Source organism: Hordeum vulgare, chromosome 7H (genome assembly GCF_904849725.1).
Source record: "Hordeum vulgare subsp. vulgare chromosome 7H, MorexV3_pseudomolecules_assembly, whole genome shotgun sequence".
Classification (NCBI taxonomy): Eukaryota; Viridiplantae; Streptophyta; class Magnoliopsida; order Poales; family Poaceae; genus Hordeum; species Hordeum vulgare.
Window position 1 is genome coordinate 60,596,706 of NC_058524.1, and position 14,800 is coordinate 60,611,505.

General features: G+C 42.8%; 1 long non-coding RNA gene and 1 pseudogene across 1 annotated transcript; both read right to left on the bottom strand.

Annotated features, from left to right (window-relative positions):
- Positions 1 to 8,868: 8,868 nt before the first annotated feature.
- On the bottom strand, positions 8,869 to 10,315 carry LOC123413497. The gene is made up of 3 exons (XR_006613755.1): positions 9,875 to 10,315; positions 9,669 to 9,780; positions 8,869 to 9,342 (listed from the first exon to the last, which is right to left on the bottom strand). It is a non-coding gene; the product is annotated as an uncharacterized LOC123413497 (long non-coding RNA).
- Positions 10,316 to 11,991: 1,676 nt separating this feature from the next.
- LOC123407020 lies at positions 11,992 to 12,697 on the bottom strand (annotated as a pseudogene).
- Between the last annotated feature and the right edge of the window lie 2,103 nt (positions 12,698 to 14,800).

Genomic DNA, 14,800 nt, shown 5'->3' on the forward strand with positions numbered 1-14,800 from the left:
AGATCTGTCCTCCAGATGAAGAACAGGAGGTGGTGGCGCCTCCGTATCGTAAAACGCGATGAATGCTTCTCTCTGATTTTTTTCCGGACGAGACGGAATAAATAGAGCTGAGTTTGGATGCGGTGGCGCCACGTGGGCCCCACAAGCCCTCATGGTGCGGCCAGGGGGGTGGCTGCGGCCCAGGGGCTTCTGGCCCACTTGCACACCTCCTCGGGTGGATCTTTGCGCAGGTATTTTTCATTAATTCCAGAAAAATTCTTTGTAAATTTTCAGGTCATTCCGAGAACTTTTATTTCTGCACAAAAACAACACCATGGCAATTCTCCTGAAAACAACGTTAGTCCGGGTTAGTTCCATTCAAATCATGCAAATTAGAGTCCAAAACAAGGGCAAAAGAGTTCGGAAAAGTAGATACGACGGAGACGTATCAAGGCCGAGCCTGGGCTTCGTCCCAGTGCTCTCGGCACTCGAATCCGAGCCCTATAGCACGATTTGGAGCAACTCCGGCGAGGAACCGCCGTGGGTTTAGTCGCCGCCGGTCGGCTCCCAGCGAGCGATGACGTGGCCGCTCTAATTAACCCCTAATCAGCCCTATAACTCGCTGACACTAGGCCCTGGAGGTGCGTCAAACCCACTTAGGGGCTGGTCAACGCGGGATTACCCCGTGGGTCACTAACCAGTGGCCCCCACTGGTCAGTTTGACCAGACCCACGCTTTTTTGACTTGATGACGTCATCGTGACGCAATAATGTATTTCTGTGATCTAAAATAATTCCAGAAAATATCCTAAACTTCAAAAATTCATAGAAACTAATATGTAACTCACATTAAAATAATTTATATATGAAAAATGATGAGAAAAATCCAAAGAATCCAATGGTGCTATTTTCATGCATGAAAAACTAAGTTATGAAACAGCACCAGGTCAAATCAATTAAAGGAATTTAATAAATGTCCTACTTTAAATAATATTTGAACTTTGAATTCAAATCAGCATAAAACCAAGGTTTTGATAGCCACACTAGCTTATGCTACATTTCATTTCATTCCATGATCATGCATCATATTGTTGCATTTCTATGATATTGATTGTTGTTATTATTTCGGTAGGTTGTGCCCCACCGGATACATCCGAATGTCCGACTAACGGTTTATATTCCTCTACTGAGCAACAAGGCAAGCACCATTCTTGATCATCCTGATAAAATCCCATGTTCCCACTCCTGCTCTCACTTATTGCATTAGGAAAAAATACTTCAAATGCTTTTACTTCGGTAGCTGAACCCATTCCTTTGCATGACCTGTCATTGTCACAGTAAATAGATAAACCATGCAGCCTAGCATACCTGGTAGTTGCTTGAGCCATGATGAGCCTTATCCTGCTACGCTTGTTATGCCTAGAGTTGTGTCAAGTCTGTTTCACCTGGGTGATGAACAGGAATGGACGAATGTGTTCTAGTGACAAAGAATAAGTGTAGAACCTGATTTGGTAAAGGTACCGACGAAAGGCTATGTAGGAGTACATGGCGGGTTGTTTCATTGGAACCGTCCTTAGGAACTGAATTCCGTGTATGTAATCCAAGACTAGTTACTACCACATGTTGCGCACTGAAATATGACCCCGCTCGACTTATTAATCGCCTAGTACTCAGTCCAAGAGTTGCAAGTAGTTTCTGGTGTTTGTAGTCATGCTGGAGGCCATGCATAGTGCTGGCCTTAGAGGTGGGCTGTGACGCGGTAGGCAGTGGCACGGTGTACCAAGTGGCACCCGAATGGTGGGCTTGGGTACCCAGCGCACATCGTTTGGGGTCGTAGCGGAAAGTTAGGCCGGACTTCCGTGCGGGTTCACTCTCAAATAGGCGATAAACCTGAACTAGGTATTAGTGTGGTTAACGGTCGTAGCCGACTCCCTCGCTAGGCTTCCGCTTGAAGGTTGCCGAGGTGCGTAAAGTGCACATGGCGATATGTGGCGAGAGCGTGTGTGAAGAAGTACACCCCTGCAGGGTTATGATCTATTCGAATAGCCGCGTCTACGGATATGGACTACTTGGAGACATATGTTGTTCATAGATAACTTTAATGGCTACTCATAAAAGTAGCAAGATAAGTGTGAGTATCATGTATGGCATTTCCGTAGGGAGACGGAAAGGAATCCATGATATTATAGGCTATCCAAGAGTCAAAGGTGGCTTGCTGCATGAAACGCCACAACCCCCTTTACTGATACATGTGCATGAGTAGATAGATCTGTTCTAAAGTCTTGCTGAGTACCTTTCTACTCATGTTTGCTTAATAAATGTTGCAGAAGACACCCACGATCCAACAGGTGGGTTCTATCTAGACGTCGATGATGACGAGTAGTTGGTGTTCCAGCTACGACCTGGCCCCTTCAAGAAGGGATCTGTAGATAGTCACGCTTTATGCATTTTCCTTTCGTCTGTCTATACTCAGACAGCTTTAATGCTTCCGCATGGCTTGTATGACTTTGTTTGTATGACTTGAGTGTCGGGTCATGTGACCCCTACCTGTATGAACTTATTATGCAAGGCTCTTTCGAGTCTTCTAAATAAATGTTGTGATGTTGTATGGTTATGTTGTGATGCCATTGTTGTATCTATGCATATCGTGTATGTCATGTGTACGTGTGATGTACCGTGATATGTATGGGGTTTGACACCTAGTCGTATGCCCTTAGTAGCTCCATATACAGAGAAATGCCCCTTTGTGCATCCACCGAGCCTTGGTAGTTCGCTACTGCTCTAGACACATTGGTTGACCGACATGTATCCTTCTTAGTTCTTGTGCTGTCCCTACGGGGAAATGTCACGCGATGTAATGGAGTCCTTGTAGCTTGCTACGACTCGTCTACACTCGCTGATGACCAATACCTACTTTGCTGGGTTATGTATGCATGTGTCTGTACAGTTGAGCCACTTGAGTTTATGACTAGTTATGTCGACCCGGGTTCTTTGACATTGGAATGCTAGCGACACAATTGCATACGTGAGTCAAAATACGCAAACGGTCCCGGCTAAGGTAAGGTGGCAGCCGTGGGGTTAACCGTGCATGAGACCGCAAAGGGATGCGATGTGTTACAGGCTGGATTCCTATGGCTTAGGATCAGGATCCCGACATCAACTATATCGAAACGTCACCGAACCTTAAGTGTGTAGGCCCTGCGGGTTCGAGAACTATGTAGACATGACCGAGACACTCTCGGGTCATTATCCAACAGCGGGACCTGGGTAGCCATATTGGATCCTACATATTCTACGAAGATCTTATCTATTGAACCTCTATGTCAAGGATTCAGTTAATCTCGTATAACATTCCCTTTGTCCTTCGGTATGTTACTTGCCCGAGATTTGATCGTCGGTATCTCCATACCTATTTCAATCTCATTATCGGCAAGTCTCTTTACTCATTCCGTAATACAAGATCCCGTGGCTAACTCTTTAGTCACATTGCTTGCAATGCTTGTTTGTGATGTTGTATTAACGAGTGGGCCCTGAGATACATGTCCGTCATACGGAGTGTCAAATCCCAGTCTTGATCCATGCTAACTCAATGGACACCTTCGGAGATACCTGTAGAGCACCTTTATAGTCACCCAGTAACGTTACGACGTTTGATACACACAAGGCATTCCTCCGGTGTCGGTGAGTTACATGATCTCATGGTCATAGGAATGTATAGTTGACATGCAGAAAACAATAGCAATGAAATAACACGATCACATGCTATGTTTAAAATTTGTGTCTTGTCCATCACAACATTCTCCTAATGATGTGATCCCGTTATCAAGTGACAACACTTGTCTATGGTTAGGAAACCTTAATCAACTTTGATCAACGAGCTAGTCAACTAAAGGCTCACTAGGGACATTGTTTTGTCTATATATCCACACATGTATTTGTGTTTCCATTCAATACAATTCTAGCATGGATAATAAAAAATTATCTTGAAACAGGAAATATAATAATTATTATTTTATTATTGTCTCTAGGGCATATTTCCAACACGATATAGGGATGATCAAGGGGGGTTGCTTGCCTTGTTGCTCTGCTGCAAAAGGCTGGTCATCAAGAGGGTAGTCGTAACCGGCAGCAGCGTCAGCTTCGGCGTCTATTGGAGAGAAGAAGGGGAAGAAACAATAAATAAAGGCAGACAGATGCATCACGGTGCATGCCATGGAAATATGCAGTGCTATGCATAAGCTAACTCACTACTACATGCTATGGACGGAGTGGGAAAATATTTGACGATCTTTCCCGAGTCTCTGTGTACTACCGGAAATGGGATCCTAATGCCAAAAGGTCCATGTTTGTCATGCTAGGAGCTTGTGATAGATGAGCGGATAGCGCATTCAGATTCGTGGGATTTTTCTCATCAACTTTCATATAGAATTTTTTTTCATCTAACTTATAAATTATTTTTAAAATTTTAATAATATTATGGAATTAACAGAATTGTTTTAATTCAAAAAATGCTATTGTAACATTAGTGTGACATCAGGATGATGTGAGTAGTCAACGGAGTTGTTGACTCGTCAAGCGTGACCAATGGGCCCCATCGGTCATAGACAGTGGGTTAAACAAAGTTTTATTAATTTTAAAACTTGATTATTTAACGAGGGGCCCACATGTCATACTCTCTTTAGTTAACAAATAGATTAAATAATCTAAAGAGGGGTGGGTCCTAGTGTCACTAACTATTAGGAGTTTTAAATTAGTGTTTAAGCTAGTTGCTACAATGTGGGCCGAGTGTGAATGAGTGATTAGCGTTAGTATTAGTGGCTAATGACGGGGCCACCTCTTGGTGACCCACCGTATGTTTGAGTGCGGCGACGCGCGAGCGACGCTTCTACGAGGGCCAGAAGCGCCGGTATGACTCGGAAGTGGTGCTATGGCCTTCAAGCGCCGCGACCTCCTACGTGACACTAGCGGTTGCGCGCGTCGATCTAAGTCGAAGAAGCACCGGTGTGGGTCGGTAGGGGCGCCGGTGAAGGGCCGTGGGGGCGGCTGCTCTCGGGTCAGCACACGCGCGTGCATACAACAACCAATTCGAGCGAAGCTAGCGCGGGGTGGGCTCTGGGATCTCCACAAGCTCGCAGGTCAACCAGGAGCATCTCGACCGGCTCCGCATCGACTAGACTGTCGGTCCTAGAGGCGGGAGGATCTCGATAGCAACGGAATCTTGCTAGCTAGCCTACGAGAGTGCACAGAGGGAGAGGACTACGAGGAGAAGCTCACAACATTGGCGGGAAGGCTCGGGAAGGCCGGAGGAGCTCGGAGGGGTGCGAATCATCAGTAGCGAGCTCTCGGTGCCCAAGGGGAAAACGGGTCGATGGCGAGGCACAGGAGCACGTGCGCTCCAATTCAATGAAGTGGTCGATGAAGGTGAGCCCAGCGGAGCCAGTGGAATAGCTCCCACGGCTTGGAATCGAAGATGGCCGCGGCTTCACCCCAGCGCAGCCATGGCTTCTATCGGTCGTGCTCGAACGCGAGGGGGAGAGGCACATGAGGGAACTAATGGGGGTCCTAGTGTTTGTGGAGGCGAGAGAGTCGTGGCTTGCTCTTATCCATGAGGGGACCACAGGATGCTCAGCATCGAGGCGGTCACCGTTTGGACGGTCGCGCACGCACCATGGCCTTCCCGTGGCGACATGAGGAAGAAAGGCCGGCCTAAATGGGCTAGTCCAGCATGTAGTTGCTGGGCCTAAGTGTCCATTAGCTTTTATTCTTTTTCTTTCATTTTCTAATTGTGTTTTCTTTTAGTCGTTTCTGTTTCATTTATTTTTAGCACAAATTAGCTTTATAAAAAATGTGTGACTTGCTCCATTAAATAACATGCAATATTTAGTGTTGCCTCAATTAGTTTGGGGGGCTTTTGAATTTGTTTGAAAACTTCATAATTTAAAAAGGGTATTTAATAAGTGATTTGACCTCTGTTTTAATTATTTTGAGGCACGAGAAGAGTGATAAAATATGGCTTCATATTTTATAATTATCATGTGAATATTTTCAATCAAACCATGATTTCAATTTTCATGTTTGACAATATGTTTATATCACTTATTATTTGAATTTTGAATATCAAGAGGAATTTGAAATGAGATATGATCCAAAGTTTGATCAAACACTGTTTAGCAAAAGCATTTAGCTTATTCTTGACCATCAGTGTAGCTTAATTACAATTATTACTATAGCTTAATCCACGGATGTGACAACTCTTCCTTACTACAAGACATTTTTGTCACGAAATTAAGAGGTAGAAGGAAATACCTCGGGGTATTCATCGCGAAGATGATCCTCACGTTCCCAAGTGGCTTCATCCTCAGAATGGTTTGACCACTGCATTTTAAGGAACTTGGTAACCTTTTGACAAGCGTGACGTTCAGTCTGATCGAGAATGCGTACCAGGTGCTCTTTATAAGAAAGGTCTTGTTGCAGCTCAAGCATATCATGATCAACTGATCGGATATGATCCTTGAAGCAATGGCGGAGCTGTGACACATGGAAGACATCGTACACCCCAGAAAGGTTTAACGGTAGCTCCAATTGATATGCCACCTTTCCATGCCTTTCGAGAATAGTGAAAGGACCAATATAGCGAGGAGCTAGCTTGCCCTTCATCCCAAAGTGGTGTGCACCTCTCATTGGTGTGACTCGAAGATAAGCATTTTCGTCAGGTTGATAGACCATATCTTGATGATGATGATTATACTGACTTTTATGATGAGACTGAGTAGCCTTCAGATTTTCACACATAACATGGACTTGATCTTTGGCATCTTGGACAATATCTGGTGCAAAGAGTGGTCGTTCCCTAGTTTCTGGCCAATTCAGAGGAGTTCGACATCTTCGTCCATACCTCACTTCAAAGGGGGCCATCTTCAGATTAGCTTGATAGCTATTGTTGTACGGAAACTCAGCATACGGCAGGGGCGGGGCGAACGGCGGTACGGGAACGAGCGGCGGCTGCGCGAGGCGGGGCGAGCGATGAGCGGCGGCTGCGCAAGCGTGGGAGCGGTTCCAACGTAAGGCATGGGGTTTCTGTTCCCAGCGCGAGGGTTTCATTATTAGCGATGTGATTAGTGTGCTTTCTGTTAGCGAGGGATCAATTTTGTTAACAATATATTTAGATCGTTGATGACGGGATTAGAAAGTCCAGATTTGTAGTTGGATCTGTCCTCTCTTCTTTTTTTAGTGGTAGTCAATTCTTTTGTTACATAATTATATTTTTATGTTATGCTATATATTTTCAATATCAGTCGGTAATACCTAAAATTTAAGGTTAAGATCATTTAATACATGTGGACGAACGTAATAGGTTGTTTGCCTCTTGTTTTAAGCATATAATAATAAATAGATACTGTATAATTTAAATAATAATTTTTCTGTCTCAAAATAAGTAACGTAAATTTAATACTAAGTTAGTATTAATTTTATACTAAACTAGCGACACTTATTTTGGAACATAGAGAGTATAATATTATGTGTCATGGATGATAATAAATGAACTATCATATCAACATAATATGATATTATACATTATGGATGTAATATCACACATTACTAACATACGCAAGATACTTATATACTCCTTTCGTTTCTAAATATAAGTCTTTTAAAAGATTTTATTAAAAAACTATATACAAATGTATATAGACATATTTTAGAGTTTAAATTCATTCATTTTACTTCGTATGTAGTCACCTGATGAAATATTTAAAAAGACTTATATTTAAAAACGGAGGGAGTACAATACTTCTGTTGCCACCAATATGATATTTACATCATAAACAGCGCATGGGACATACTACGAAATGGCATCAATACCAATATAAAAATCCAAGGGTACACAGGCGAGATCGAGGCGAAGCTATCAACACACTCAACAGCTGGACAATGGCCCTGTTTGGATACTCTAACTGGGTTAGAGGTTAGAGTTAGATTTTAACTCTAGACTAACTCTAAACTAACTCTAACCAAAGAGATGTTTGGATGGAAGGGTTAGATTGTCAATAAATGCACTTTTTTCCAATCATTTGGTTCCTTTATCTAGAATTTTGTATGGTGGAGGGAGATAGAAAAGTAACTTTTTCTGACCCCATCTAACTCTAACAAAAAAAGCACCTCCTGAATGGGTTAGATTTTTGGGATGGGTTAGATGGATCTAACAATTCTGATCCATCTGTTTAGATTTTTAAGGGTTAGATGAGTTCAATCTAACCAACTCTAACTCTAACCTAGCATGCAAACAGGGCCGATATGAAATGCCCACCGAGCCGCATGCGCGAGCGACACGACGTGGAAGGGCACGTGATGTGATTTGTGATCTGAGATTGAGCCCGTTATTAGAACTAGTATAGTACCCGTGCGTTGCCACGGGATAACAGAATGTATGTATCAAAAAAAATGTAACATGAGGAATAGATTATCCACATATGATATCTCATGGTCCTAAAGTGGTAGATAAATACATCTCATCATCATCCTCTCCCCTCCCTCTTCTGGAGAGGAAACCTCCAATCCATGTGTCTCGTGAGAGATTAAAATTTACGATGATATCTAATTTGATTGTATAGTATCAAATTTCAAGATTTTTTTTGTAGCTTCTATAAAGATTGTCACACGGGCACATTCCACACACTAAAATATGATGGTGCTTCAGTTATACAGTACAATATTCAAAATGCAGCTCTAGTCACCAAGCCGTGTGACTGAACGTGCTTTCAGAATAATTGCTTGTATCATGTTATAGGTATGATCAAGAATAAGAAGAAACATTACATCTGAATCGGTAAAGCAATATACTTTCAATCTCTATCGAACCATGTAACAGTGCTCTTGTGTCAGTCTGATGGAATGATTCAATGGTCAATGTTATATAGTCCATCAGAAACTTCGAGAAAAGGACTATACTTGATACAACTCAAGATTTTAACCTTTTTGACTTATGGGGCAACCAACCAACATTAACATCTCCCTTCCAAAGTGCATGTATACAATGGAAGAGGTGAACAATATGGAAGAAATATGTACTCCAGAATTTAGGGGAGAATTTATACACATAAGAATATAGGAATTATTGATCGCAAAAGAGCTTTGGAGGAAACATCACAAGCAGCATACTAATTAATTCCACTCACAAACTTTTCCTCACGGAATTTCACAACTTCATAAGACATCATTAAAAATCGGCCGTCGGTAAATAGATTGGTCAATCCAGACATCGGATGAGCACATATTTAACATTCCAAACCACCTGGATCCATATTCTATATAGAAGAATCAAGTATACATGGAAGTATACTGTATGCACATAAATCGTTGAATCCTGTAACACAATTTGAAAGGTAATCAGCCACATTTTGACACCATTCTCTCAGCTCTTAAATACGTCATTATAATAGATAAATTTTTTCCTACACGGTTTGCAGGATACAGATTAAACCATAAATTGTAGTAAGAACATAATTATAATATCATAGATAAATTTGTAGAATTCTTCTATCAATATTCCTATGAATTATCAACTAATTTAACGTGTTTAATACTATGAAGAATAGCTACCTGAATTCCAATGAGGCCTATATATATAGTTATATACACATGCAGGTCTCCAATTACGAATTTATCAAAAAAGGAGCAAAAATAACTTACGAAGTGGTGCGGTGTTATAGCTCGCTGGTGTGCTGTGTAGCTCGACCACACTGGCGTTTAGTTCCTGCAGAAGCACCGAAGACCGGGAGGAGGAGAGGCTGCCAAGCATGGCCTACAGCCAAGTAAATATCATTTATTTATGAAGAAGAGGGTATTACATATAATTGTCTATGAGGCAGTTCAGTTTATTGGATGGAAAAACATACCCTGGACAATATGTTGTATGGAGAACACATCCCAATCCTTGATGAGAGGACATTGTTAGGGTGATATCCTATACCATCAACAAATCACTTTCAAGATCAGAAAAGGTATATGATTGTGAGAGTGCACATTGAGAGAAAAAAACATGTACAACCTGGTAAAAATAATGATCTATTTAAACGGACCAAGAAAGAAGCATCCAAGACTCTCGAGATCTGGTCAGCATACTTAAGAGGAAATGTAGGTAATGGGATACCCTGCTGGCCTCACTGAATAATTAAGTCCCTCGCTTTGCTGATTCATCACCTTGAGGGAAAAGAATACAAATCCCACAACATTACAAAAGGCGCAAAAGAGAGTACAAATTCAGGGGAAAAGAATAGAAAACAATTACATACCCGGTGGCGATTCACGATGGCCACCTCCAAGTTCATGTCGTTCTCCAGTAGCACATCGTTTGAATTTTCAAGGATATGACATTTAGATGCTTATTGGTCTCTGGAAAATCTTCCATAGGGCACTCACATGAACTCCGGTAGAGACGAAGGATTGACCAGCGGAGTACACCTTGCTCATCCAACTCGGCTTCTCCATCTAGATCCTGATATACTGCTTTCCCAAGTCTCAACCTTCTCTTCTCCATAACAGCTGAGATACCATAACTACATTTAGCCCAGTCAATGACATACATCAGAAAACAATAATGAAAATAGATACCCCAAATCAGTCAGCAAAAGAATATGTTCAAAGAAGATAATCAAATTAAAATCATATAACTAAATACATAGAAGAATCATCTTATAAATAAATCACGCAACCAATCATTTGTCGATATTCAAAGAGCTATGTTACGATGCTCTGAGCCACCAGATAAATGAGAAATGATAGCTAAAATATGAGAATTACTAAAATTGGATGTGTGCCTTATATATACCAAGGGTTATGCTTGAGAAAATTTGTGGCTCATGCCTCATGAAATTTAGAAGAAAATTTGGATAATATATAGGTGGTAGCACTTTGCAGAAGGTACAACCTTACAGGTTCACTCATGGAAAATTCAAAGTGCGTAAACAGGCTTGACAATACAACACAATAGCCTTCCTTGTGTAACCGTGGTTCTGATCCCATGGCAAAGGTGGAGAAAATGTTTGATAGTTAAGGCCAACATGAACTCAAAAAATTAAGTAAAATATCTATGAGTTCCTTTTTCTTGCGATGGAAAGTATCTATGCACTCCTTTACATACTATAAAAAGGCATAGTTTGAATTTTCAAGGATATGACATTTAGATGCTTATTGGTCTGTGGAAAATCTTCCATAGGGCACTCACATGAACTCCGATAGAGATGAAGGATTGACCAGCGGAGTACACCTTGCTCATCCAACTCGGCTTCTCCATCCAGATCCTGATATACTGCTTTCCCAAGTCTCAACCTTCTCTTCTCCATAACAACTGAGAGATCATAACTACATTTAGCCCAGTCAATGACATACATCAGAAAACAATAATTAAAATAGATACCCTAAGTCACAAAGAACATTACCATTGCCGCGGATAGGACATGTGCATGAACCAGCGCTGCCCAGGACTGCAACGACCACACCTTCATCCCGGCACCACTGCACCGGCGCCTTACCATTCCAAATCCGCCCAACTGGGAATATTCCTGTCCAGCCCAACACAACATCTAAAAAACAACATCAAAATAATGTCCCAAAGATCCAGTAATAATATGTTCTAAAGATATCCACTTAAATGAATAAATTCACTTTTAGACTACATCGGGATAAAAGCAAAAGTCTGAATGGAAGTTTTTTTTGCGAGGTACAACTCTACATCTTTGCTTCTAAATTAACAATGGATAAAAGTCATGTGAATGCTTACTGTTTGTTCTTCTCAAGTTTCCTTCTTAATTAGCAATGCAAAGGTGAGCCAAAAGGGCATCAATTTTACATAAAACTTTGGTCGCATGAACTGAGACTAAGCAATATACTTCGGGCCAGAAGTGTTTCATACATCTTTCCTCTACCCTATTTTTAGGTAAATAGCAAAAAACATCAGGATCCATGAGTAATCATCTGTGAGAAAGCTTCAATTTCGAGCAAAAATAACGGGGAATCACCTTCCAACAAGCTGCTTAACAGAGGTGCAGCACTTGGCACAAATCCCAAGGTCCTTGGAGCAACCTGCATTAAGCAGAGACCACACATAGACTATATCAGCAACAATCAAATGGTACACCAGCACCACGGAAACGGAACATATCACTGAGCAGCCGGAATTCACCTGTACAGACGTTGTGGTACGTCTGCCGTACGTTCCGTTTACTGCACTTCTGGCTGCAAAAATAAAAAAGAAAACCATAAGCATCCATCACAATCTCCTCTCACAACCTTTCCCCAAATACTATTGCGGCAACCAAGCGGGCAAGAAAGCTACCATTTTGCAGGCTCGACAATCGGCTTGTGCTTGCCGTATCTGCAAAAGATGAGATGAACAGATCGGACCGAGGAACCCAAGTAAACCAACGACCTAATGAATTGATATAACAAAGGGGGGAGAACGCCGTACTTGCGCTTCCAGTCGATTTGGTCCCGGCAGCGCTGGCAAACGCCGGTGATCTCCGACAGAGGCCAGAACCTGCCTCCGGGCTCCTGCGCGAGCAGCGGCGATGATTGCGGCGGTTAGGCCCCACAAGAACGAAAAAAAGACGGGCAAGGGAGGGAGGCGGGTCACCGGCTTACGGTCTGTTGATCTTCCGGCCGAGGTTGGGCTTCCATGCGTAGCTATTCTGGTGCTTCGGGGGACCAATTCGCTTCGACATCTCTCCGCCTCTCTCTCCGCTTCGCGCCGCCGCCAGCAAGGATGAGGAGAGGCGGATCCCGCCCGCGCCGCGCCCGCTCTTGGGCCGCCCGAGCACCACCATCACTCGACGCCGGCGAGGATGAGGCGTATCCATCAGGGATGGGTCGGGGCTGGGATGGCCGTAGGCGAGGGATGGATCGGGGCTGGGATGGCCGACGGCGAGGGGGTCGGGGTAGGCGGCGTGGCGTGAGATTCGGCGGGGCTGGGTTCGCCGGCGGCGAGGGGGTCGGGGTGGGCGGGGCGTTGTGCGGGCTGGCGGGGGCGGGTGCAGGTGCGGAAGGGCGTGGGGCCGAGCGATGGGGAAGACGTGCGTGGGGTGGTGGGGATTATTGTTTCGTTAAGGTAGGGTTTTTTTTATGAACCGATTGTTTTCTTTATTTAATCGCCTGGTTTACGAAGGGATGAAAAAAATCAGTGGAAGTGCTAACGGGAGGAAGTGGGGAGGTGGGATCGAGAGGTCGAACCATCGCTCTGGATGATTCCAAAGGTAACAAAACTCGACCACACGCCTGCAAAAATCGGGGATCTGAAGAGAAAAAACAACCACACAAGGTTGTCATGGCAAGGGCCCTTTGATATGTTGCACCTTGCCAAGGCCAGATCCCCAGGGACAACAGGCAACCCCTACAGATGCTGCAGAAAAGCAACCACGCACAACACACACACACACACACACACACACTACATATCGTGAAGAGACTGAAATTGGAACAACAACACACTGAGACAGATCGTAGCACACACTGAGTTCCATGAATATTCCTAGTAGCATATCCATTACTTCCTGTCAGAAACAATGCACTAACCTTATCAATGCCGATGTACCATTCCATCATGGTTGCAAGCTCCTTATATTTAATTTTTTTCAACGTTCTCCTTTGAAAATGTATCCTTAAAATCATCTCTTTGCTCTCTTAGTATCGAGGAGTGATCTTGCAAATACAAAATGATTAAAATATGAGCATCAAATAAAAAATGGTGACAGCTAGACAATAAAGTCAACACGATGGTTGGTATAGTAAGAAAGGCAGGGACTGGTGGCACCTTAGTCCATGCACCAAATATAGAACAACACCGAGTCATGGCAACACAAAAATAAGAGCAGACTTAGAACCTAGAGTGAAAATCAGTTTTCCATATGGTTCAATTCCCATAGAACTGTCACAGCTACACCCATCATCCTGAATAATATAAGTTCTGTATGCTCATATATTTATGGATTCAGCAATACGACAATACCATACACACATGTTCAGAAAATTAAAATGATGGCAATGCAATTGATTCTCTTACTTTGATAGTTTAGAAACAACAGTCGGCACGTTATACAAGAATGTCCCCATGTCCCAGCTGCCCCTTATGCTAGAAATAACAAAAGTTAAGCATCGACTCATACCTCATTTTGACCCCATGAGAAACAACGGTTGTTAGAACTGAAAACAAGACAGTGGCAAGCCCCTGGCAAAATACAGGAATCCATTAGAAAATTCGATATGACCATAAACCAATTTTACTACTTGACGACATTCAAGAAACGCGATGACAACTTAGTAATATAGGCATTTCCGCACACAGACTAGGCAACTTCCCATACAGTGGAGTAAAGTCAGGAACTCGCGGAGGAGGAAAGTAAGGAACTCACGGCAGTGGGAGGCGCCGAAACGGATGTCCTCGCCCACGAGAGGGCACAACCTTGTTGGGGAACAATCAGAACTTGCATGATGGCACAAAATCAATAAAATCAATAAAGTCAACAAATTATACCCTCATTCTTCTATCGAGAGAAAGTCTTAAACTGAGATCATCCAACTTTCCACAAGCTTATTCTTCATCTCCTATAGTACACCACTTCCATTTGCACTCAAGAAGCAATAAAGTACTTCTAGCATAGCAATACTTCTGATGCAGCATGAAAATTGATTTTTTCTTCAGAAACAAGACATATATAAGTAACATTGCCATCTCTCTCAACCTTCTTTCTTCAGGAGCTCACTAACTGGGTGGTAAGCGGGCTACCATGCAAGATTCTAGGTGCAAAAACAAATTAACAACATTTAGTGAT